We start from the raw sequence: 26,129 nt of genomic DNA, 5'->3' as shown, positions 1-26,129 counted from the left end.
AAAAATTCCTTTGACTCTTCCTTGTTTTTTTTAAAAGGACACACTTTCCATTTCAGACTCAAACCTGGAAAATGCATTAAAACGCGCCTAAATCTGAACGCTCTTCCCATAGCCCCTCGACTTATTTGTGTTCTCCTTTGACTGCTTGTTAAATAAGAAACCTTTACTTTTTTGCGCGGCTGCTTTCAGCATTAAATAGACGCCGTATGAAGCTCTGGGAGTCTTTTATGTGAGGCACACCAACTTACAAGGCCACATCGTATGCGCACCCACGCGCTCGCTCAGCCACCCAAGCACTGCAATCATTAGAGTCAATACGAATCTACGAGAGCCCAAATTAGATTGACCGTGAACTAATTCATTTCCTCCAGCAATTGGCGCAACAAAAAAAAATGCGTTGCCTAGAGTGTAAACAACACAGCTCTCCGCCCCGTCCGATGTCTACTCTGGCCGCGGCGCGTGTCGTTCGGCGTACAATGTCCAACGTTTCACACCACGAGCCAGAATTTTCTTCGCGAACTCAAACCCGGGCCGCGGGAGCGACAAACGACCCGGGAATTGTTGCCGAAGCGACACCGTGGCAACGGCGCGGCGACGAATCGGAGAGCTGAACGGCACGGACCGTTTGAAAGGTCCACGCGTCCGCGATTGTTGCCGTGTTAAGCGAGAACAACAAAAAGTTCGGCCGTTGCTTTTTTTGCGAGCATCATGCAAGAGACCTCGCCGACATCATTTGGCGACCTTTTCACCTGTTCAAAAACATCGGAAGCGCGCAGCCTTCGCGCAATGTAATTAGCACGTGAACAGAGTGCGTCGTGCGAGCACCGTGCCACGTTTTGAAATTCATCATCTCAAAACGCCGCCGTTGCTCACGTGCCATTATCTCCCTGCCGCTGAATTATTCATCAACGCGACAAATTAGATTGTAAAGCCCGACTCGACGGATGCATCGCTAACTCCGAGGAGGAAATCCTGACGCGAAATGTCCATAAACTCTATACGAGGTCGGCGGAGAGAACGGACTTAGATTTATAGCGATCAATGAGGAACCCGCACCCGCACACCACAATGTGGCCATTAATGATATTAATTTACTCATTAACGCGTCAATCTGTCGCCGAGAGTCAATACTCAAGATTTTTCAATAAAGCCTCGCTTTGTATATATATATTGTATTCTCGTTCACGTACAGCCCTTTTATCAATCCACTGCTGGATGACAGCCTATCCACGCCACGTGCATCATGGCTGATATTTAACCATTGATCCCACCCTCGATCAGTGAAGTTTAGTAAAGGCGCGCAACATCGGTCTAGAATTGTAGAACTCTGTCTGGTATGAGCATGGATGTTGCTGCGAGACCTCTTATGCCAGACCCACGTAGCTCCACAGCCTACAACACCTGCCATGCATAATATCGGCCCATCCAAGCGCTATCCAGGCTCGACCCCGCTTAGCTCCCATGGATCAGACGAGATTGGTGATTTGGTCGGAGGCAATTCTTTGCTTAATTTAACAAAATATGTTGCCGTTGCTGTGTTTTCGACGCCACGTCGTGAGATACAAACATTTCGATTTGGAACCAATTCGCATCACCTTTGCGCCAGAGGAAAGCTGCAGGACATATATATGAATGTATGTATGTTGAACTTCTTTCGCACCATAGGTAGCCGACCGTGCAAATCGGAGGTGTTTCAGTAGACCTATTTATCAGCCTTTTGTGCCCTAAGAATGGCACAAATGCCACTATTCTGTTCATATTTATTCGGGGGGAAATCAGAATGCCTCGAGAAACACCCACTTATACGAGGGAATAGCACTCAAAATATCACACAGATAGGGCAGCAGACCCAGTAGACCGCTTCAATTCCATCCGGTACCTTTATATCGGCGACGAACGCCATTCCCATTTATAATTCAGCATTGTGAAGCGCAGGGCCGGAAAATGACGAACATCGGCAGACAGGGCTGAAGAGAAGTGTTCCGCTTTGTTAATCATGATCAAAAACCCGGGGGCCAGGGCACCTTTGAGAAGGTGATGGGGGTAGGAAATAAAAGTGGGGCTTTACAAAAACAGCATTTATTTTGGGATTACGAAATAAAAAAAGAACAGCCTATACGGTCACGGCGGCGTGTTTTGTTGACCCATTTTATTTTTCACCTCGGAAAGTCAACAAAGATAAATTGGCGCCTTTTTGGCGGGGGTGTGGATTGTATCACCCGGCCCCTGTCCGTCTTCCCATTGCATACATTAAGTACAAAAAATGGAAGATCTTTATCGATGTGTTGTTGTCATTGCTGCCGTATGTGTGTACAGCACATGGGGCTTGCAGCTTGGAAATGGTAATGGGATGAGGTGAATATGACTGACCTGTGCAAAAAGTACATTCATGTTAAACTAGATCTGTTTATGTGTATAGATACATATAAAAATGGGAGTGGTGACACAGTGGTTCATACATTATGCTACGAACGCAGCAACCTGACTCTGATTCCTGGCCACAACTATAACATCAGTGTGAGTTGCATTGCAAAACTGCCCTGGGTCTCCCCTGGGTCGACTCAGCCTTAAATAAGCACCTGGTGCAGTGTGCAAACAGTACTACACGTGGCGCTCGCCATACCACCATCTCACGTGATGTCCTGGCGCTAATAGGTGCTCGTTAACAGCATTTGCATCAAGAGGTGCAATGGGTTTACAGTGGTGGAGGTGGATCTTTGTTATTGTGCATACAAACATAAGCGGTCGAATAATGGTTAGCAGATTGTATTATGAACCTGGCAAGCTAAGTCATTTTCCCGGCCTTCGCTAACATCTGCGACAAGTGGTATCAGAACATTTCCTGGGCGTTTCCAAGGCAGAGCCATCCCTCGGGTATGGAAAATCGGGGCGAACGCCCCGGGCCCCGCACTTTGGGGGGCCCCGCACGTCGACGTCACGGTGTCAGATTTAACACTTCCGGTTTAGTTTGAAAGCGTTGAGGGGGGCCAAATGGTGGGGTTTGCCCGGGGCCTCCAACACCCCCCCACCCCCCCCCCAGCACTTACTACAACAGTATGTGGGGCTAAATGATGTTTGTTTGGTCTCGTAATGTTTAAAGTGGGTAGATGTATCTATGGGTTGAGCGGTGACTCGGTGGTTAGTGCGCTACGCAATGAACTCAGCAACCTGAGTTCGATTCGCAGCGGTGGATGACATCAGTGGCGAGCGATATCTAAACCCGTCCGGGGTCCACCTGCTTCACCAACCCACACTGACCAGCTTGGTGAAGTATGGTCAAACAACTCCGCAAGTGACAAGACATCGAAGGGGGCCCGTCTTCCAGCAGTTGAATGCCAAAAGGATGCACATTATTATTCTCATTATAATTATTACTAATCTGTCAGCTCGGAGTGGGAGAGTAAACCGACTGTCCTTCATATGAAAAAGCCATAGGCTTGGCCAGTGGGTTCAAAGGTCAGAGCAATGAACCGGCACTGCTGAGATGATGGGTCCAAATGTGGGCAGCAGCCGCCCGTAATTAACCTGAGTCCTCAAGTGTGGAGAGTTCATAGTCTCGACCTGGTCACTAATGACTGCGTGCACGAAAAAAAAATAATTGCATTCCTTCCAGTCACGAGAATGAATGAAATATCGGCTTGGCTGACGTGCGATGGACAATCTTCACCGGTTGTAGAACTCACTTGGGTCGCCCAGGATGTGAATCCAAAAAGGGCCGATTGATGTGACTTGGGAATTAATTATGTGACCTCATTTTCCGGAGATGTTATTTGACACAGGGTGGGGATCGAAGCTGCGAATTGTGAGAACAACTCCATTATCAGAGAAAAACACAGCATTCCCTCGTTCTACACGAACTTGCTATATGCGATTTTGGCCATCCGCGAATCGCATCTGGGACTCTGCACGACTGCATCGAGAGAGAGATGAGATAAAGTGATGAGATAAAGGTACGTTCATTCATAAACTATCATTTAATACTTTCATATATTTTTGTATTTCCAATGTTATTATAAACAATGTTTTGTTGTTATTATCATATATTTGACAGCGTATTTATGTATTTATGTATGGTAATTCATAAAAAGACAGGTTTTCGTAGGCCGATGTCATTATCCGCGAAATGCTCGATTCACGAGCATCCCTGGAACGCATTCCCTTGCGAATAATGAGCGAACCCTGCTACTGCAGGGCTGGAAAACAGCAAGCTTTAAAACCACGCGCAAATAGTTGCACAACACACGAGGTCGTGCACGTGTAACTGTGCAGTTCCCGGTGGAAATGCGCTCACCTCGTGGCACGGCATCAAAAGTACAATTGTAGCATAATGAAAAAGCGTAAAAACGTAAAGTAAATATATTTTTGTTAAATCTATAAGCTTGATGCCCTTTGTCATGGCAGTCCTTTGAAATGCATATGTTTCGTTACCGTGTGTTGCTCCTGCTATTCCCATACGGAATAATGCGCAGTAGTATCGTCACATGTGAAGTCAGCAACTGCGTCGTCTGCTAACCTTTAAATCAAAGTTAAAAACATTAGCGTTTGAACTGCATTAGTCGTTGCGAAGTGTGAAATGAATCGTGCGCGCGCGGTATTTGTGTGTGTACGTGTCACGACGCTTTGAGTCACAATGTTGTGACAGTACACACCATTATTATTATAATAATAATAATAAAACAATGATGGTGATGATTAGAATGATGATGCTGAATGGTTATAGTGTAGTATATGATGATAAATGATCATTACAAAAGATGATGACGATGAATTATAATCCCAATAATAATGATCAACAATCATTTGATGGTGGTGATTCTGGTGTACAAAATTATGATTATGGTGATTAGTGTCAATTATGAATAATTATAACTAAATTATGATAATGACAATGACTCAAATATGATTATGATGGAAGACGATGATGAAGATTGTGTTGCATGGCATATAAATGATGGTAGTATAGTAACAATAATAACAATGATTGACGTCAATGATGATTATACTTAATAACAAATATGATGATAGTGGTGCCAAGATTATCAACGATACCGTGACTGCCATTGCATGGGCAGCGTGTACAACCCTGTTCTACACACGGCATGTACGTACGGAGCGCGCGTGCGTACGTGCATAAATACACGCGTGTCAGCCAGACCGCTTCTTGGCCACATACAGCAGTAGCACGCATCACGATGCCGTGCAATGGAAAGCATTCGCGAAACGCACATGGGAAGCGAGCGTGCCACGCCGAGTGAATGCAACGGCCTACGGAGTGAGGCCAAGGGAGCGAAACAAATAGTGTCGTGGCTTGCTTGAAGGACAACGAGCCGTCCCCAATTCCGTAATTAGCTTCGCGGAACAAATACAGAATAAGTTGACAGTGATTCCCCCATTGCATTTCACGCTATGAGATCCCCTTATGTGTATTTGTGTGTGTCTCTTGCTTACATGTGCATAGACATGTACGCAGCGTTTGTGTGCAGACTGTCCATCATAAGTGACATGACCACAACCTTCTGGAGCACGGGACAGGTTCTGCAGATTTCGAATGATGTCCTGGCGGTCCCCAATTAAAAAAAAATTGGGACTGTCCTGATTGCAACGACTACAGGGCGATCTCCCGCCTCAGTGTGCTGGGAAAGGTTCTGGCAAGGTTTATTCAACATCGCCTTAGCAGGCACGCTGAGCAAAGGCTTGCGGAGCCCCAATGTGAGTTTCAGGCCAGGGCGGTCCTGCAAGGATGGCATATTCTCTGTCCCGTCTGCTACAGCACAGGTGCAGAGAAATTTCGACAGGACCTAACATCTCTGCTTTACTGCCCTGGTCAAGACCTATGATATCATCAATAGGCCAGGGCCCACTTGTCCCAACAGTCTGTCAGCATTAATGTGGAAAATGCAACGAAAAGAATGACTATTGTAGGCGTTTGATGAACCCCGTGGGTAACAAACAAATGACCTTTCATCGCTATGCTGGTGAGCGCGAGTTGGCGAAGGGGTGTGGGAGGGAGGGGGCGAGGTTCGGATGCGACATCGCTTACCGCTGACAGGAATCGAACTAAGATATTCCCCAACCACTGCCAATACCCAGCGCCATTTGCCACGAAGTGACGGTGACGTCACCACGACGCATGTGCCAGGCCAGGTGCACATTGAGGCCACGTGAAGCGTCGAAGGCTTCAGGAGTGTCTCGGGACAGACTCAGGTGCCATGGGTTGGCTGACTGAGATGGCTGAGGCCGATGTCCCAGCTGTAACCCCTTCTGTGCCAACTTGCTGCTTTTTATCCGCCCGGCGCTCCGCTCGTTGTTGTGAGCGTCGCTCCTCTGCCCTCCGTTGTTGCTGGAGGGCGACTGCCTCCAACTGCCAAGTAGCAGCGTCCTTCACGAGCCTCCTCCATACCCCCCCGTCCACCTTACCCCCCTCCCCCCCCCCCCGAGACTCCCCTTCCTCAAAAAGAACCCTCTCGATGATTTGGCAAAACAATGATCTATTGGAGCGGCCCTCCGCTACTAATGACACGACCGCTGCCCGTGCGACAGACTGCTTGCGGGCCTGACGTAAAATGACAGCGGCCAGACGCATCGCTAATCGATGAGTGGCGAGCACCAGGGGCATTTACATGCCCTGCGCACGCTGGGGCATCCACGTGCTCCGGAGGGGATGACCTTGAGGAGGTGAGGTGGCGAGCAAGAAAAGGGACTGCAGGGATTCGTCAATGCACCAGCGGCCAACCAACAAACACGGAGCAGCGTGGTCGCACTTTGCAACTTTTCCGTCGTAAGTCAGCCAATGAAGCCGACGGCAATAGGGCGTGCGATACATCATACCTGTTGCTGCTGGGTTATACATCATCACCACTTAGCATTTATACCAACAACGACAACAACAGGCGGCAGTTAATCACTAAGTGGCGGTGACGTCGGCACGGCGCTTGTGACATGCTAGGTGCACATTGATGCCGCACGTCCCGTGAGGGAGCATCTCCATGCACCCGGTGGAAGGGGCCCCCCCGAGACTCCCGGTGACAGCTGTCCCTGTGCGGCACAAGGTGAACGCAGCATCGGCCAGCATGTGGATGCGAGCGAAGTGGTCGACAAGTCGTGGGCAGCTGTGTCTGCTCGACACAGTCACCGTCTGGGCTTCGTTTCTCACTCGTTATCTTCCTGGTTGCTGCTAGACTGGAAAAATTTTTTATTTAGAATTATTTTTGTGTAGGGTTTGTTGTCCTCCCTCTGGCACCTCCGATTAGCACGGTTGGCTACGTACAGTGCGAATGAAGTTCAACATCCACACACGTGGCACCTTACTAGCCACGGCCATAGCGAGAGATGTACTCGATGTGGTGGTGCCAGGTGCATATTTTTGGGGTCGCTCTCTCAGACGCCTGAACTTGAGCCTTAAGCATGGGTACATTTTAATAAACAAGCGCAAGTCACCATGCGCACCTTACTTGTGAGTTGACCTCGCCAGGAGTGAGCTTCCCGCACCTTCGGGCAGGTAATGCGCAGGTAAGCTTGGAAGGCGTGCACAGAAAATGTGGCTTCAATTCAATCTTGCCCTATTGGGCTTAGACTGTACGCTGAGGAGCGGCGTCGTTGGGAAATGGGACATAAGCAAGGCTCGCTTTGCTTGCATGTACCGCTGGGTAAATATTGGCTCAATGGCTCACGAAAACATTGGCAGGGCCCCATATCTACCCGTCAAGATGTTTACACAAAGTCAAGCCTTAGTCGAGCGCATGTTAATTGGTACTCCGGGCTTAAAGCTATATCCTGATTTGTGGCATGTGTACACTGCAGTGCTAATGGTGGCGGTGGGATGAGTGAGGTGGGAGCTTGCACGGAAACTTTTAATCTGCCACTGCAAATAGACTTTCTCTCTGCTCCCCTGGTGGTGAGCTAACACAGAGCTATCACACATCACGGACATGAGAAAGGTACGATTCTAAAGAATAGCGCAAGGGAGTCGCGAACGGATGCTGCTCGATGCAAATTGAACTCCTGGGGCGCTCAGCTTTTAAAAGTGAATGCTGAATCACAATAGAAGTATGCGAAAAGTTGTTATTCCACTGTTGGATGCAAGGCTTTCTGCAGCATTATTGGTCACGAGGGGTTGTTTGAGCCATACTTTAGCAAGCTGGTCATACTTTCATAAGTGCAACAATTAAAGGTGATTAAACAGGTTGTGGTACTCCCCAGACAAACATGAATTTCTGTGCAACAAATTAGTGTTTTTCTCCTGCTGCTAAATATGAATCTGTTGGCTATTATTACATAGGGGTTTTCAATTTAGGACTGGGAGAAAATATTATAATTTTAGTTGCAAGAAACATCTCAATTCTTTTTTTGCAGTTTTTCCACACATAACGTGACTTTTTTTTATGTAATCAACGCGCTATTAAAAATCATCCCCATTACAGTCACAGCCTCAATTCACAACTTAACGTGCGAAAAAAACAACACTCAGGCACACGAAAAAAAACTATTTTAAGATTAAACAATTTTGGTGAGAAGGCATGTCATACGATGAAGATAAAATTAGTCTGACACTAATTATAATTATCGTGGGGCGGTGCTCATCTCATACGTAGAGTTCTGAACCATTCGTGCAAATTCCACGTTACGATGACACGCTCATGATGCACAGGGCGGTCATTGTCAATATCCCCAGAGTGGTATTCATTCCACCTCAGAATATGAAAGGAGAATATCGCCTGGATGGAAGAATGCCTGGGACCACCTAGTGCTGTAAGTTTTGGCTGCAATGTGAGCAGATGTAGAGTTATTGCGTATTATCTCCTCGTATGTCCTGGGTTTCTCTGGGCACGCTGGTTGCCTTTCATAACACAAATAAAGACAAAGATCCCCCGTATAGCCTCAACAGACTGTTGGGACAAGGGCTGTAAGCGAGCTTCACCTATAAAGGCCGGCACGGCGCACGAGGGGGTGGGTGGCCAACACCACGCCCGGCCGCCTTTGTCTCCCCAGTGGCGATGTTTACACATCACACCAGGCATTCATTTGAGGCTGAGTCAACCTAGGGGAAGCCAGGGAACCGTTCAGATAATCGAACCCGGGTCGCCGGGTTCGTAGCGCAGCGTAGCGCTAACCGCTACACTACCGCTCCCCGCAAACACACACACACACACACTAATTGAATGGCCAAACATGCAGCGTCCTCTTGGGAAACAAATAAATAGTGAGACTCCATGAGGCTTTCCCTGGATAAACAAAGATAATTACCATATTTATTTATTTATTGCCACCAAAGGGATGAAGGTATATAGGGCTGAGTTGATCCCATAACCAAGTGGTGAACCTGCTACCTTCCCGTTGTGAGAGACGTGCTCTAGCCACCGCAACACTTGGCCAGAGAATTATCTTAAAGAGCACATTTCCATATATATAATAAGGAAATATTAAACAAAGCCGAGGGATGCGGTGGCGCGGTGGTTAGCGCACAACGCTGTGAAACCAGTGGCTTGAATTAAAATCTCGCCCAAGGCTGATAATCGGCAGTGAGTGAAATCTGCACAGGACCCATGCTTCGTCAACCTCCACTGCCCAGAATGGTGACGCGTGGTCACGCAGCCCCAGCACCCAACATCGTGTGGAGGGGTAGGCCTTCGTCTAGCAGTGGATTGACAATGTGCTGTGTATGATTACCGTTATTAATCACATACGGTACATTCAACAACTAAAAAATACCCAACCCGTTTGCGTGACCTGTGGCTGTGCACCACCGCCCACGCCGAATTAACCAAATAATCCATCACTATTATTATTATTATTTATACACAACAGCTCATAACAACGAAGAGCGCCAACATTCCGAAACGGGCAGCTCGTTTCGTCGAACATTGCATCCACGCCACGTGATTCCCTCTCTCTCTCTTTGTATTCCCATTACGTCCCGCGACGTGCGTTAAGCCACAATAATGGCAATTTGCAGAGGTATGATGCATGGACGCGTGCAGGGGTCCAAGCATTGATTTTTAAGTGAGCCACAGCGAAGAGGCCATGCAATTTAGGAGAGCGTGCGCGTCCGTGTGTGTGTGTGTGTACGCGCGTGTGTGCGGTTAGCGAACTGCGCTACGAACCTGGCGACCCGGGTTCGATTCCCGCAAACGGCCAACACCGGTGACGATTATCTGAACCGGTCCTGGGCATCCCCTAGGTCGACTCAGCCTCAAATGAGTACCTGGTGCGATGTGTAAACATCGCCACTAGGGAGACAAAGGCGGCCAGGCGTGGTGTTGGCGACCCACCCCCTTGTGTGCCGTGCCCACCAACATAGGGCCTCGCTAACAGCACTTGCCCCTACAGTCTCTTACAGGCTATATGGGGGATCTTTGTCTTTGTGTGCGTATCCGCATAATATAGCGGTGAGAGCGCTGCGCTAAGAACCCGGCCATCCGAATTCGATTTCCGCTCACGCCAGCACCGGTGACAATTATCTAAGCCGGTCCTGGGCATCCCCTACGTCGACTCAGCCTTAAATAAGTACCTGGGGAGACGAAGGCGGTCGGCCGTGATGTTGGCCATCCACCTCCTCGCGTGCCGTGCCGACCTTCATAGGTGCTCGCTAACAACACTGGCCCCATCAATCTGTTAAGGCTACACGGGGGATCTTTGTCTGTTTCGTGTGTACGCGCCGACTTGGGCGTGTGTAGATGAAACCGCCATCGCACGCACGCAATTAACACACGTCCCGGTCCCGAGACAGCCACGTCAACACACATGCCCCGAGTGCAGAGCAAAGCGCGGTACAGTGGTCATCATAAATTCACAGCCAGTCAAGAGTTTTGCTTGCTTGAAGAAGAAAACAAAATTGTGTATACTGTAAAACATTGGAATCACGGGCCATTTCGGCGATGGCTTTGTTGACGGACCGAGTGAAGTGTTTTCCCTTACAACAAACGATATGGTGCAGGCGGATATGTGAAAGGGGTTGGATATGTGAACATCCCGCGATGCGTACACACTGCATTGGGTGTGCGCGTTTCATGAGTCAGGGGCCGTCCATAAATGACGTCACGCGATTTTGAACAATTTTTTACCCCCCCCCCTCTCTCGTCACACGGCGTCAAAAAAAGTCAGACCCCCCCCCTAAAAAATGACGTCACAAAGCTCTGCCCCCCCCCCCACCCCCCTAAAACCATATTTCCATTTTGAAAATAAAACATGCTTCAAATCGCTTTAAACTATTGTCATTTTAGTGCGTATTTAATGCGGCGCTGCACTCTAATGTTGTAGGAGAAAACATTTATTAACAAGTCTATTTAATTAAGTAGAACGTTTTGTCTACATTCATTTAAAGTTGCGCATTTTGATGTGACGTGACATTTCTCAAACCCCTCCCCCTCGTCACACATCGTCACAAATGTCTGACCCCCCCCTTCCCCTCCAGGTGCGTGACGTCATTTATGAACGGCCCCTCAGCGTGGAAATGCAACGGTCGGACACGCAACAATATACCGTGAGAATAAAGTAGTTATATTCACGGACTGTTTCTACACACAATAAAAATCACGATTGAAAGCCCACGAACCCATCGGCCACTTTAAACCAATCGACCGTCCAGCAGCATCTGTTTGAGCGAGTTAACCGTCAACTGGTTTTGAATTCTCGGCATCTCAACAGCAGAGCGGTGTGGCCTGCGCTGCGAAAAGCTGACGGGATTATCATATTTTAGAGACAACAGCACTCCACGAACACCACCCGAGGCATTTTCAGCCGCGGCACGGTAAAATATAGATGCTGCGAGGTCACGTCCCACTGCTTAACGTACAGCTCATCTCACATTCTGACGCACGTGAAACCCGCTCTGATATTCCAAAATAGATATATTTTTTTTTAATTAGACGAAGAACTAATTTTGACGAAACACGACATTGCGATCGGGGACCGCTGATGCAAATCTCTTCCGATATTCGGAAGCCACTGAAGTTGTGCCACTTTTAAATCTCGATTGAAAACACATTTTCTTGGTTCTTTCGGTAAAGTCACGTAGAATGGAAATAAAGACAACGACTTTACCGAAAGAACCAAGAAGATGAATCCCTGCAGTCACGAAAGCTTTAAATCGAAAGAAAACACATTTCCTTACAATTGCTCCTTGTGTCCAAGTTCATTGTCCTTCCCCCGCGCCTCCGATTAGCGCGTTTGGCTGCGTACGGTGCGAAAGAGGCTCGTACGAAGACATCATTTGTTTTCATCGAAGGACACCGCGCGCGTCACGGCGAGTGAACACAACGATCGGAGCGCGTAGCAACTTCCGTGTCCCGGGATGCTGAGGATTCAGCAGCAGCAGCCGCAGGAAACCCGGCGGCCGCCTTTGGCGACTTGCAAGGAAAGACCCCCCCCACCCACCCAACCATCAGCATGCACATCGATGCGGGCATTCATTACGTGCTTGTGCTTCACAAGAGATTTAAATAGTGACCTCAACTAATCCCAAGATTGTTCAATATCGATTAACATAAAATGCACCGTGGCGCCTTAATTGCCGTTTTGTGTGTGTGTGTGTGGCCACGCCGCGCATGCGAATTCCTCCTCCGCATTCACCCTTTTCCCGATGACGACCACCTGTGTTGCGATCGAAACGTCGTAGTTTTTTTTGTTATTTTCTTTGAACCTATCTACGTGACTTTACCGAAACACCCAAAGAATGCGCCACCGATTGTGCGGCCGGAATGACGTTTACAATTCAAATCGCTGCCGCAATGATGACCGAGCGCGATTAATATTTCAGCTGCCAGTCGATAAATAATCCAACGCTGCATTTCCACGAACACAAAAAAAAACCGGTGCTGGCCAAGTCCGCGAACTGGGCAACAAGCAAGTAGCTGGTTCATGGTTTCAAAAAAAAATGGGGGCGGACAAACACGCCATGCTGAGCCGTTCCACAGATGACCAATTGCATCTCCGATTAGCTACGTACGGTGCGAGTTCAACATACGAGGCACTGCTCGGGGCTCGTTGCGAATTTTCATGGGATCTTGGTGGCGAGATGTTAACTACCTCGTCTGGTATACAGGAGGGTGTAGGCTCGATCCCGACCCTAACGCCTATATCTTTGAATTTTGCATCTTCTCTTCGTGGTCGCGTGGATTTGTCTCCTGGGTCCTCTGGCTTTTCCCTCCACATTTAGAAACATGCATTTGGAATATTTGGCTGCTAAAAATTTCCCCATCACGATAAGCCACTTCGTTGAGCTATCTGTTGTGGCCGGGTCGCTTCTGAAAAAGAGCTACGTAGCTCAGTGGGCCTTACCTGGTAAAAGGGGAAGCATAGAAGTCCAATACAACAATGAATGTTGCTGCACTCACCACTACATAGTTTTATAGTTTGTAGTCATTTTTTTGTGTGGGATTGTTGCTACGGGTGGCAGGAAGGGTCGCGCTCACCTGCACAGGTGCGTCAGTGCTGAGCGGGGTGCTTCCCAAACCGTGCTCCGATGTCCTTGCACGTGCGTCACCGATCACCTGGAGCCAAGGGATGAGACAGATCAAAGCAGATGGTCACACGGGCAACCGAATGGTTGGGTGGACGTGAGCAATGGAGGGGAACTGCCACGTGTAATCCACGACTCATCCATCATCGCATGCGCCAATGTTGAGTTCACTGTCGGAAGAAGCCCCCTCTGCTTCGTGGAGTATTCCTGATGGACGAATTTCTTTGCATTGCTTACTTTTTTCTGCTTGTGCTTTTAATTTTGGTGCCATTTCTTAATTAGTTTTTTGCTGATTTTCGATTTTGCATTTCGTTGTAGGGGTCTCCATTTGCTTGGTGTTGGGCTTCGTTCTTGCCACGCGTAGCCAGCCGCGTATATGGGATTTGCGCCTTATATAGAATTAATGTACAGCGGTGTGGGATGCTGTTGGCATTAATGATGCCGCTATATAAAATTTAAGGAATATTATAATTCCGCATTCCTACGGTGGGGGTTTGTCTATCGGTAGGGGTCGGCTCATTAGTAGAAATGATGAGCCGACCCCTAACCAGGATTTTAACTCGCAACCTTCCGATTGCAAGCCATTCGTTCTCTCGCCGAGCCACCCGGCCATGCATCAAAACAGTGCTCTGCTGCTGGATGAGGGCTCCCCCACCCTCATCATGTGTGGATCACGTGGGTTATTTGACCATACGTCGCCATGTGGCCTGATGCGGGTTAGTGAAAGTGGACTGCATAGAAGGGGAAGCATAGAAGTCCAATACAACAATGGATGTTGCTGCACTCACCACTACATAGTTATATTGTCCATAACAACGTGGTATGCATGGTGACCCACTATTTCCCCAGACTAACCAGGCTCGACCCTGCTTGGCTTCTAAGGTATGACATTTTATTTTTCCTAGAGAAATGTGCAACCGCCACTCAATCAGCTTTTGTAGGCTGCTACCGGGGCTACGTTGTCGTCAGAGGGCAGTGCGTCAAACATATTGTACCCTACTGTGCTCCAACGTCTATGCTCCCCGCGTGGTGGAGCACGGTGAAATAACTGCCGCACAAGAACTGTTCACGTACGAAAAAAATACGTGCGGCTTTTTAATCGTTTGCCTGCGCGCGATTTGCTTTTCTTTTTTATTTCCCCGTCGTTTCTTTTTTCTTCTCGGCGTTTCCATTATCAGTGCGGTGAGTGGCAGGCGCGCGCCGCAGAGAATTGCTTCCACGGGCTCCGACCTCGCTTTCGCATCCTGTATTAAACCGTTAAACAGGCTAAGAATTCGGTGTTGTGGGACTTCTCCCAGTGGCTCCATTCATGCCGGTTCAATGGCGTTCACCTTGCGTTCAGAAAGCGCTGCCCTTAAATTCCCCCCCCCCCCGCTCTCGGCGGTGAACAACATGAACGCCCAGTTCACCGGTGTTAGTTTTTTTTTTTGTAATTTCCAATTATACACCGATGGCGTTATTTGGCGTCAGCCGCCGAAGCAAAGCCGCACTCTATTTGTGAGTCCCTGCAGACAGCGGGGGGAGAGTTCGTTGAGAGCGAACAGCTGCCGAGCGAGACATCGGGTAGTTTCTCCCTCAATTAGCTTCGAACGCAGCAGAAACTTTGCAAAAGTGCGCGGCAGTAAAAAAATACTCAAGCGCAGGATTCTTTCCGGTGCTGGTTCAGTGTTGGGGTGAAACTGATTACCCCCCCCCCCCACGCCACCGTCCCCAGACCCTCTTAATCCTTTCAGTTATTCAGTGAATTGCCACAATTCAGGGTCACGAGCAGTAGCGCATTAACCACTTCTCGCAGACGTTTGCGGTTCGAGCAGAGCGGCTGCCCTGGTTAATACTACGGATGTATGAACCAGTGAATAAGTGAACCCCGTTTCACGTGAGACGCTAGGGAACAGATTCCAGGATGATATCCATAAGAGTAGACAATGTGGCGCACTTAACCAAATAAGTTGAACGGTCAAAATGACTAAAGTGTTCTTTGGTTCTTTCGGTAAAGTCACGTATAAAGATAAAATAATAAATTAAATAATTAATAAAACATTTTATAGCATACTTTGTTCTTTATCTTTATACGTGACTTTACCGAAAGAACCAAAGAGTAATCCTGCAGTCACGAAAGCTCTAAAATTAAGATCGACTAAAGTGTTCTCAATCTGTGAAAATGTTTGGGTCTCGGTTCTCAGAGTTTGAGTTTTAGCCAATATAAAGTCAGCTACGACGTGAAAGTCACGATGTGTGTGCGAGGGGAGAGGCGATGCAGTGGTCAGCGCATTGCACTGCAAACCTCACCACTCATTACGAAGGCCGGCACGGCATGCAAGGGGGTGGTGTGACCAGCAGCACTTTGCCCGGCCGCCTTTCCCTCCCCAGCACTGCACCAGGTACGATGGGACGGGGAGCAAGGCAAGCTGTCGTGGCATTAGTTGTGGCCAGGAATCAAACACAGCTCACTGGGTTTTGCAGCGCGTTGCACTAACAACTACAGCGGGATGTTTGTCGTTGTCTATTTGTGTGTGTGTGTATGCACATGCAGTCGTCACTGACTAGGCTAAGACCATCAGATCCGTGCTCCATGAGATCCTCTTCCAGAGTGAGGAGGCAATGTTCATTTTTCAACTGTCGCACCCCACTGCTTAAACCCGGGATATCGGAGGCACTGGGCTGGCTCCGGCGACACGGCGCATTAGACCCCCGAGAAGCCAAGCCTCGCAATCTATCACTTTTGTGATTTATTCCGCTGTTTCTCTCGGATATTACAGCAACTGGGATGCCACATTTAATTTCCTGAGGGGTGGGGAGGGGGGGAGTTCTCTTGAGAACTGGGGGTAATTTTCTAAAAAGTTACTCCTCCTCGCGAACAACAATTCTCGATAACAAAACAATTCACTCCTGAAAATGCATAAGCTAATCTTGCTTGAACGGAGTCTAGAATCCCCTGTTGTTGTCACTTTGCTCTAAATTCCTCACTGCCCACATGTATCCCCCCGCCATGAGGACTCCACATCGCTTGGTGTGGCGGTGACTTTTGCCAAGGTTGGAGACTTCCATAGAAAGGTGAGGGATTGTGTATTTGCAGTGAAGATAATTTTGATGTATTGTTTGACAGAAATGTCCGATACCCTGGCCCTTACTTACTTGGATCGGCTCCTGTTTAGTTCACGTTGGAATCCTCCCTGCGTTGCGACTAATGCCATCTTACCAAGCATTCCAGTTAATGATCAAGTATCCCGCCAGTGTTATAATCATATGCGCCTATGTGAACATGTGTGTAATACAGTTTTAAAATGGCGTGTGAGACACAGCTAGAACACACACATATATGTCTTTCTCGGAAGAAAAAAAAAATCCGATTTTCAAACTAATCTTAAAATAGGGCCTCGGTATAAAATGGCAGATAATCCAGTCAAAAAAATTGTTCCAGAGTCATCCGGGGTCATTTACATTACCGTTGGTAGGGCTATTTTAATAAACACAAGAGACAGGAAGGACAAGGTCAAAGGGCTCGCATAATGCACATGCATAATGTACGTTACCTCAGTAACCCCCCCCCCTACATTGCGCAAGAGCGCAGTAGGGTGGTCAACACATCTACGCCTCTATATAAGGAACGAAACAGTAAGACTTCTCCACAAATCTGGCTGTCGCCTGATGTAGCTAGTTGTAATTACTGGCAAAACGTTGTACTTAGATTGTAAATGTTGTGGCTTGGCTCTCCAACACATCGGTGTAGTGCTGTACTAGTGACGAATTGGCCACGTTTATGTTTACGTGACAACCCTTACTAGTTGGCTGTGTCCGGTGGTGGCGGGTTTTAACGACACATTTATATATTTACGCGATCTAACCCAAAAAAACTCTTATGGACGTCAACAACTAATTGAACTAGTAACTACTTGGCATTTTTGACCACAAACTCCGGTCGTCCTCGCATAGGCTATTGGCTAACCGTCGAACAAAGACGGTCACTGTATATGCACTTCTGTGGCCGTCTGGAACGCTCTTCTTTCCGAGATGAGGAAGCCACTGGAGCTATGCATTTTAAATATAGATTGAAAAATCACTCCCTTAGAACTGCTTTTTGAGTTTAGTTTGCTGTCTTTAGCACGGTTGGCTACGTACAGTGTGAAAGAAGAACAACATACATCAATACATCTCAACTGTCATTGTTTCAAATGCTTCCTTTTTATTTGCTTTTGAAGATCACTCACGCTTTTTACCGCAAAACAAACAATAACCTTGACCATCTACGTCAAGGTTAAGTTGCCAGCATTTCAAAGCAGGAGTCCAAACCACCGTCTTATGATGATGATGATCATTAAATTACGGAGGATACAATCATGAACACCATTGGTGTTTATTTATTTTCCGTTAGCACACTCGACTTGTAATCGAGAGGTCGCAGGTTTGTTTCGATCTGCCGGCGTGGCAGATTAATCAATTCGGCAAACTTCTTAAATCTCACCACCTCTGTCCAATGAGCAGTATATATGGGCACACCGCAATCGATTGGTAGGTCACCTGCTGTGGGGAAAAGCGTGGGTACTCTCTTCCAAGACATCTGGCCAGCATGAAAGAGTGGGTTAAACGTATGTGCTTTGAAATTAGTTCGCACCGTACGTAGCCAACTGTGCTAATTTGAGTGCTCTCTAGAGCTCCCTCTATTAGAGGCCCTTCTAGCAGCAGTGGTGCGAGCGGGCAATTGCAGGGATGCACCTTTAACTTTTAACCTTGAAAAGTAATGATGACATCACCTCCAGCGGAACTTTGCATGCTCTTTCATTCACTGTAATTTATACAAATGCTTTTTTTTGCCCAATTATCCAAGAGGTTTGGTGCAAGATTGTCTTGTCAGAGTTCCATAAATTACTTGAAAGCAAACTACTTAAACTAAATTAACATGAAGAGTGGCCAAGACTTCACCAAATCATTTATCTCCAGAGGAATTTCAAATAAATGGTTTCTGGTCTCACCGATTTGCATGGATGGTTTATAATGAGTGCAAAGGAAAGTGAAAGAAATGGCTAAAGGGCATGATCCATAACAAGGCATTTGGGAAAATGAAATTATTATTTTCTGTGCAGCAAAGAGCCCCTGAAGAGAATGCGATTGAGGATTTCTAAATGACAAAAACATAGTAAATGGAATTGATGAAGTAAAGTTATTCTAATTTAATTCAACTGATTACAAAATGACAACGTGCACAAAATGGAAAAAAAAATATCAAAAGCCGGTGCCGATGTTTTATCGTGCACACATAATAGAAGGTTAATTGGAATTGGTTTTATTTTGCAAATGGTGATTCTGTATTCCATCGACTCGTTTGAATATTTAAACAGAATATGAATGTGCTTGCGTGTCAAAGCGGACCGAGGCATGGGGCTATATGTGAATGAAGGTCACACATCGATCTTCGACGATCAATCAATTAAGTCGATCAATCGACTGTCAATTATAATCAACTACATTTTGTGTTGCTCGATTATTAGGGCACCATATGAAAAAGTGTCGGCCCTTAGAAGCCACGCGATGCAGCTTGTGATGCATTGAGTTGAAAACTTGTTTTCTTTAGAGATGACTTTTGCCTTTCGTTTGTTTTCCTTCCCCGCACTTCCAATTAGCACGGTTGGCTGTGTGCGGTGCAAAAGAAGTGCAACATACACAATATACGTGACATCACTGAGTCCCACCCATCACTTCCGGTTCAAATGGATATTTCGTGTTATTCGATTAGTAGAGAAATTGAACGGATATAAATGGGAGAGTAGTTTATTGCTGGACTTAATCATTAATCCCGGTAACCCAGGTTCTATTACCATGTTTTTGTTTTACCGCAGAGAACGAAAAAGATATGCAAAGGCCAGTTGCATAATACAATGAGGCAAGATGAGCCGTGACGATTAACCCGTACATCACAATATTGCTGACGGTGAAGTCACGTAGGTAAAAAAAAAAAATTAAAAAAAGTAAAAAAAAAATCACGACGTTTCAGAGGCAACACAAGCATCCGTCTTCAGGTGTGTTGCCTCCGAAACGTCGTGATTTTTATTTTATTTTACTTTTATTAATTTAAATTTTTTACCTACGTGACTTTACCGAAAAAACCTAAGAATATGAATCCTTGCAGTCACGAAAGCTTCAAATCTAGAATTGCTGACGGTGGTCAAACGAAGGCAGCGAGGGAAGTTTTGCATACGCCCAAACGCATTTGATGACACACCTGAATAGTGGCATAACGCTACCCAATGGTGCAATGGTTACCACGCTGAACTTGCAATCTAGAGGCTTCCGGTTCGATTCCCAAACAATGAGCAAGTTTATCCTTATTACGCCCTCGTTTCTCAGATCAGCAGGGCCTAACTACCTCCATATGCACGACACCCCCCCCCCCCCCGAGCCTCATGCGTCGTCGAGATCCTAACCCAGTGTTCTTCACTCATTTTCAGGGGGGGGGAGGAGGGGGGCACTTTCTCTGATAAAACATCATCAGTGTGAGGGCCACCAAACCATTTGAAACCATTGGGGGTTTAACAGCAGCACGATGATGATGGGGGAGTGGTTTCACCATTTCTGTATAAGCTCTGCTTAATGGCAGGTCACTCCTTGTCTGCTGCTTCCCCCACAGTCATGACATCTCTCTCTATCTGGCCATCTGTGCTACTGCTTTCCAGTTACATTCCAGGTACATTCCAGGTGCAAGACTTTCAACTTCCCCTCTGCCCGTGACTGTCTCTTCTCCATGAAGTGTTTTCCATTGCAGCTTTCCTCTAAAATAGTTTTCCCATTTTATTTTCGGGCGGTCCCGTCACGCACATGCACAGCGCCTCGACATGTAGTTGCGTTTAAAAAAAAATGTATGCCGTGAGACACAGCTGATGGGAGCCGTCCACGATTTTAACAGAACGACGAAAGGAAATTCTGCGATGTCTCAATCCGCGGGCAAAGCATAACTCACTTCTGTAGGCAGCCATAAGCCAGTGGTAGGGGTTCCGCATGCCTATGGCGGGTGCCACTCTCTCCGTAGCATGACCAACGTTGAATTTCCACTAAGTGGTATTTTACGGTAAATCCCTATTACAGGGGATTTCCATGCAGCTTCCTTTTTATCTTCAACTGTTTGGTCACCGATGGCCACATAAACCTGCGCGTGCCGTTGTCTCGTCAGATCTCGGAAGTTGAGGAAAATGTGAGCCTACTCAATGAGTGCGTGGTTGGGAGAACGCCTGAGAAACACCACGTGATCTAGGATTTGGGGCTGCAAGGTGGCCAGTATATGAAAGTACAGAATTGCATCAATTGCATCTGTGCAGAGCTTTGAGCATTACCCCCTTCAAACGTATGGATTCTCTCCAGGCACCCCCCTCACCCACACTTGCCTAACCCCAATAAATGGAACTGGCCAAACAGGCTCCATAAAGGGCCCTCCTGGAGAAGGTTGACGAGCAGTTAGTGAGGCTTTCTTGCATAAACAAATTGCATTGCGCTTAAGAAGTTGCTGATTTAAGTGGTACAACTGACGCTGCTACCACAATTGCAGGAGCAAATTACGTTTTAATTGGTTTAATAACACGTTCTGAATTGCATTGCTCTCGTGCAAGAGTCTGAACAATTTCTCTGGTAGGATGGGGGATGATTTCGTTTAATTTGTATGTTTTGCTCCTGAACATCTGTGAAAAATTACTTAATAGCTCATCCAATTCCTCCGGTATAAATAAATATTCTGACTCTCATTCTGAAACGCGACAGTATTTCATTGAGCGCACTTGACGGTTAAACATTTCTGCAGAGCGAGACGTCTCTGGTTCGTGTCAATTAAAGCGTGTCCCCTGCCTTACGGTCACGAACGAGTGTCGGTGGAAGTCTTTATTTTTGTTTCTTTCTCCCGTTGATGAATATGCAATTGCAGCATAGCACATGTGCAATGAGTCATAGGTGCAAAACACAATTATTCATCCATTATCGCTTTTTTTTCTAACCAACAGAAAAGCCAACCAACGCTGCACATAATTGCATTCGTCATAATACAATCCGCATTAGCGAGCGTGCGGAGGCTTTGGGCATGTGTAAATGTATGCAGTGTTTTCATTTTTTGTTAAGTGAAGGGATTGTAACCTTTGAGAGAAAAAAAGAGCCAAAGGCCATTTTTATATATATATTATTTTATTTCTGGACACATCTGCCAATGGGCAGAATTAAGGTTCTGCACATGAATAACCTACTCAAAGAAATGCACACTAATATATATACATGCATATATTCCAGCAGAAATTTGATTTATCAATTCAGGGCAAATCTCTTGACTCGAGAATTTTTTTGTTACATTTTTTGGCACATTTTCAAACCCGCTTTATTTACATTCACGCGTCGGTCGCTTTCGCTCTCAAATGAGGCGGACGCTCATTTCCGTGCAACTGAACAGGGGTAGGCAAAGTGTAGCACAGCGCAAAACATTTTGTCCACGCTGCGTAAAGCCAATTTCTGAGCATATGCCGGACCAGTTGATTATTTAGATGAATTCAACGGTGGTGGCTGTCATCTGTCGATAGTGGACGACACCCCGGACGTTCACGTGAAATCAAGGCGTTCATGTCTACGCAGGTTCATGCGCATGCAGCTATTTTTATTGGCATCGAAATTTCTCGAAAACGGTGCACTGGCAGCTGCATTTTTATACCGAAGGCAAAATATTTTTCGATTTAAAACTTTCGTGACTGCAGGGATTCATCTTCTTGGTTCTTTCGGTAAAGTCACGTAGAAGGGAAATAATAAAATAATAAAAATAAAACATTATAAAATTCTCACGACGTTTCGGCCACAACGCAAGCAGCCGTCCTCAGGTGAAGAAACAGAGCTTAAGACGCTGTCTTTCCGACAGCTCTGTTTCTTCACTTGAGGACGGCTGCTTGCGTTGTGGCCGAAACGTTGTGAGAATTGTATTTTATTATGTTTTATTATTATTATTTTATTATTTCCTTTCTACGTGACTTTACCGAAAGAACCAATAATAAGGCAAAATATATTTCCGATCATTGCGAACTTCAAAATGCACATTGCAGTCGTGTCTCCCAAAAGACCTACCCCACCTGAATGTATTTGCCGTGTGAAATCTCGTACGGTGTTCCCTCGTTATTTGGCAACTTTCTCTCCGCGATTGTGTCTATGCGCGAATCGCATCTGGAACTCTGCACTACTGCATCAAAAGAGAGATCGAGATAGAGAAGGAAAGTGATGAGATAACGTGGTGAGAGATAAAGTGACGAGAGATTAAGTGACGAGAAATTAAGTGAGAGATAAAGTAACGGGATACTTTGCATGGTATTAATAGCGAATTTAAGTATTTATTTAAGGTAACTCATTCAAAAGATAAGGTGTTCGTAATGCCAATTTGATTATCCACGAAATGTTCTATTCGCGAGCATCTCCACAACGTATCCCTCGCAAAGAACGAGGGAATCCTGGACTCTTCTGCACACCATTGTGGTATCATACGAGCATGTGCTGTTAACCCTTTCCTGTTCCTGGGACATCTGCAAGTTGCAGGGTGGATGTCCAATTCACCTCTGAATCTCGGAACACGAGGAAGGCGTCGCGCCGTTGTTTTTAAGACATTGTACTCACCGCAGATAACTGTAGCAACACGACCGCACTCTATGACACCTGGCGCCAAACTGTGCCACACGCCCTCCCGCATGGCCTTGTGGGAGCCTCGGTACTGATAAATTTACGTTATTTTAGTTTGTCTTCTGGTACGTCATCGGAACCAGAAGGGTTACTAGTGCGCTAAGGTAACTCACTACAACAGTCTTATTCCTATTTAGAATATCTTCCAATGGGAATATCTTCCACTTGAGTTAGCGAAACGTCTCCTCGCTCTGCACCCACGGTGTGCTTCAGAACTGTCAGAGAACTAGTACTTGAGCATAATTCATTTTACTTGTTTGCTCAATAAATCTCCGTTCATTTTCAGGAGTGCCCTGCTAAGCTTTTGGGGGGAGGGGGTAACGATTGTCATGTGTGTCCCAATGAATTAACGAATACATTCGCCAGTAATGTTTCTAATTTGAACCATGACGCAGGAACGCAATGTATGCATATGTATGCATGTATGATGAACTTCTTTCACACCGTACATAGCCAACCATGCTATTCGTAGGTGCAGGGAGAGGACAACTAATTAATTAAAAACAATGGCCCACTCTACCTGACCCACTGTGGAGCAAGACGGCATATTAACCAGGGCATCCTGTTGGATCGAACCACGATCCTCTACAACATTTGGCGGCTGCACTACCACTGAGCCAGGTCACTGACCCCATTACTGATACATAAAGTGAATATCAGTAAACACACATAGCTTAACAAAGTCTTCACACTTAAATGTACTGAACCGCAGTTGAAAAACACCACATTCATCATGAAAAAAACGTACTGGGAACAGAAACTCATATAACCTGCAGACGTTCTGAGCAATGGCCCTTTTTAAAGCACAGAGAGAAGTTGAACATTGTTCTCACTTAATGCCATGTATTGACTCAGGAAAGCCTCACTGTGCGTCGCGATTATTTTATTATTATCAGCCGGGCCTTGCATTGGAAGGTTTGGCCAATGCCATTAATGAATGGGAGAGAACCAGAAAAGCACCCACTCTTGCGATGGGTGATATAGCACGGCACTGTCATCTCCTGGCCACCTTAATTCCCAAACACCTAGAAACCCTTTACCTACGTGACTTTACCGAAAAAACCTAAGAATACCTAGAAACCCCAAGCATTTACTCAACTCTGACGAGCTTCCAACATGCGGTGATATCCGACGCATTCTGGGTAAGTAAAAACTATTTTAAACTCGTAAGTGGTCTATGGATGCAAACATTATCTCGTTTTGGAAAGTGAGAATTCGAATTCATGTCATGTTTTTTTCCCAGAGCACCCAAAGGGTGAAGTGCGACCTCCAACCCCGAGATAGACAATCTCTCTTGCACTCTCTCCCAACCATAATGTTGCCACGGAAAATATGAAGCCAAAGGCAGCACGAATGATAAACACGACGCGTTTGATTCGTGCCTGTGTTCCAATGCCATTGCAGTGCCTTAATTTAGCTCTTTGCAAACGTACATGAAGAGATGTTTTAACCAATTTCAACAGCAAAACTATAAATCGTGCAAATTATTTACTGCTGATGACCATTTACGCGGGCAGTCCTTCAATACTTAATTTCAGCAATTATTCGCCAAAATGAATGCAATTTTCACAGAATCAACTTCGCGGAAGCGTGGACTGCCCACCGCCTACTCAAGTCGTTAATGGCAAATTGTCAGCAGTGCGTCGAGAATGAGATTACCCGCGACCGATTTTCCCAGAGAATTCATCAGCATTCAGCTACCACCTTCCACTCCCCTTGACATTCACGTGCAATTGAAATAATATTTCAGCTGCCGCTTGTGTTAATGCAGCACGGAAAAGCACTTTCAGGTTATGTGCTTGAGTTGGTCTGTGCAGTGTCATGCTTGCTGTTATTGACTCGTAGGGTGCTTAAACATACATATTCTTGCCTTTTCATTTCCCATTACCGGGAAAGCAGTAACTAATGGCAAACTGTGCCGCTGACGAGAGGCATAGCAGCGTGGGCAGCATGGGCCTCTGGTGCATGATATAAAATGCCCCCTCCCCCTTGAATTCCATCCATTGTCCCCCCACCTTGCCTTTCCAGGAAAGCTCCCGTCGATGTAGTTTTATGTTGAAATTGATGAGGCTTTTTTTTCTCCAATTGATGAGATTTTCCTGGATAATGTGCATGATTCGTAGATAACTAAAGTTTAAAATAGTTCATATTCTTGGTTCTTTCGGTAAAGTCACGTAGAAGGGAAATTAAAAAAAAATAATGTTTTATTATTATGTTTTATTTGTATTACTGTAGTATTTCCCTTCTACGTGACTTTACCAAAAGGACCAAGAATATGAATCCATGCAGTCACGAAAGCTTTAAATCGAAATTTAAAATAGTTCTAACTCTCACGTCGTTCATATACGTATAATAAAGTTGATAATTGGTTTTTTACCCTTCTATCTGGCAACAAAACAGTTTTGTTGCCAGATAGAAGGGTAAAAAAACAATTATCATATTTTTTACTGGCAAATGAGGTTCCAATGGTATAATAAAGTTGCTAAATGATTTCCGGCCTTTAGTCAATCCACTGCCTGTGTGAAGAAGCCGCACCCACGCCACGTTGGTGCTGGGGATGCATTTTTTCTCACCACACTTCACCACGATGGTCAATGCGGGCTGATGAAGGAGGGGGCCCCAGGACCGATTTGGATATCACTCGCAACTCACGTTGACCATGGCCAGGAATTGAACCCAAGTGGGCGCACATTCAAAGTGCAGCTCGCCAACCCGCTGCACAACCGCATTCAGAGGAGCATTAATCTTCAAGGGAGTGTGCTAAAATTAGAGTATTCAAATTGCACTTCTATAGCCCATAAATAAATGAGCACTGGCCAATAATTGACAGCGCGAGTATGCGTGCTACACAGGGCTGCTCTTGATCTGTAGTGAAACGCATGTGAACAGAGCACTCTGCATCGGGCTCCGCTTGTAACAATCCCCGCCCGCGTTGTCTCCGACTTATTTAACTCGTCTCACGGCTAAGACTCTGCAATCACCGACTGCAATCTCC

The 26,129-nt window shown here is 46.3% G+C and overlaps 1 protein-coding gene across 2 annotated transcripts in view; it reads right to left on the bottom strand.

Moving 5' to 3' along the window:
* Window positions 1-26,129, bottom strand: part of LOC144946031 (leucine-rich repeat and immunoglobulin-like domain-containing nogo receptor-interacting protein 3) — a 154,837-nt gene that overhangs the window by 104,518 nt on the left and 24,190 nt on the right. For both annotated transcript variants that reach the window (XM_078874769.1, XM_078874770.1), the window contains exon 2: window positions 13,410-13,487. The gene's annotated coding sequence lies outside the window, so the exon portion shown is untranslated. The remainder of the gene's footprint in view (window positions 1-13,409; window positions 13,488-26,129) is intronic.

Source organism: Lampetra fluviatilis, chromosome 39 (genome assembly GCF_964198595.1).
Source record: "Lampetra fluviatilis chromosome 39, kcLamFluv1.1, whole genome shotgun sequence".
Lineage (NCBI taxonomy): Eukaryota > Metazoa > Chordata > Hyperoartia > Petromyzontiformes > Petromyzontidae > Lampetra > Lampetra fluviatilis.
The sequence above is the reverse complement of the archived record's forward strand: the minus strand, read 5'-3'. Positions and strand labels throughout refer to the sequence as shown.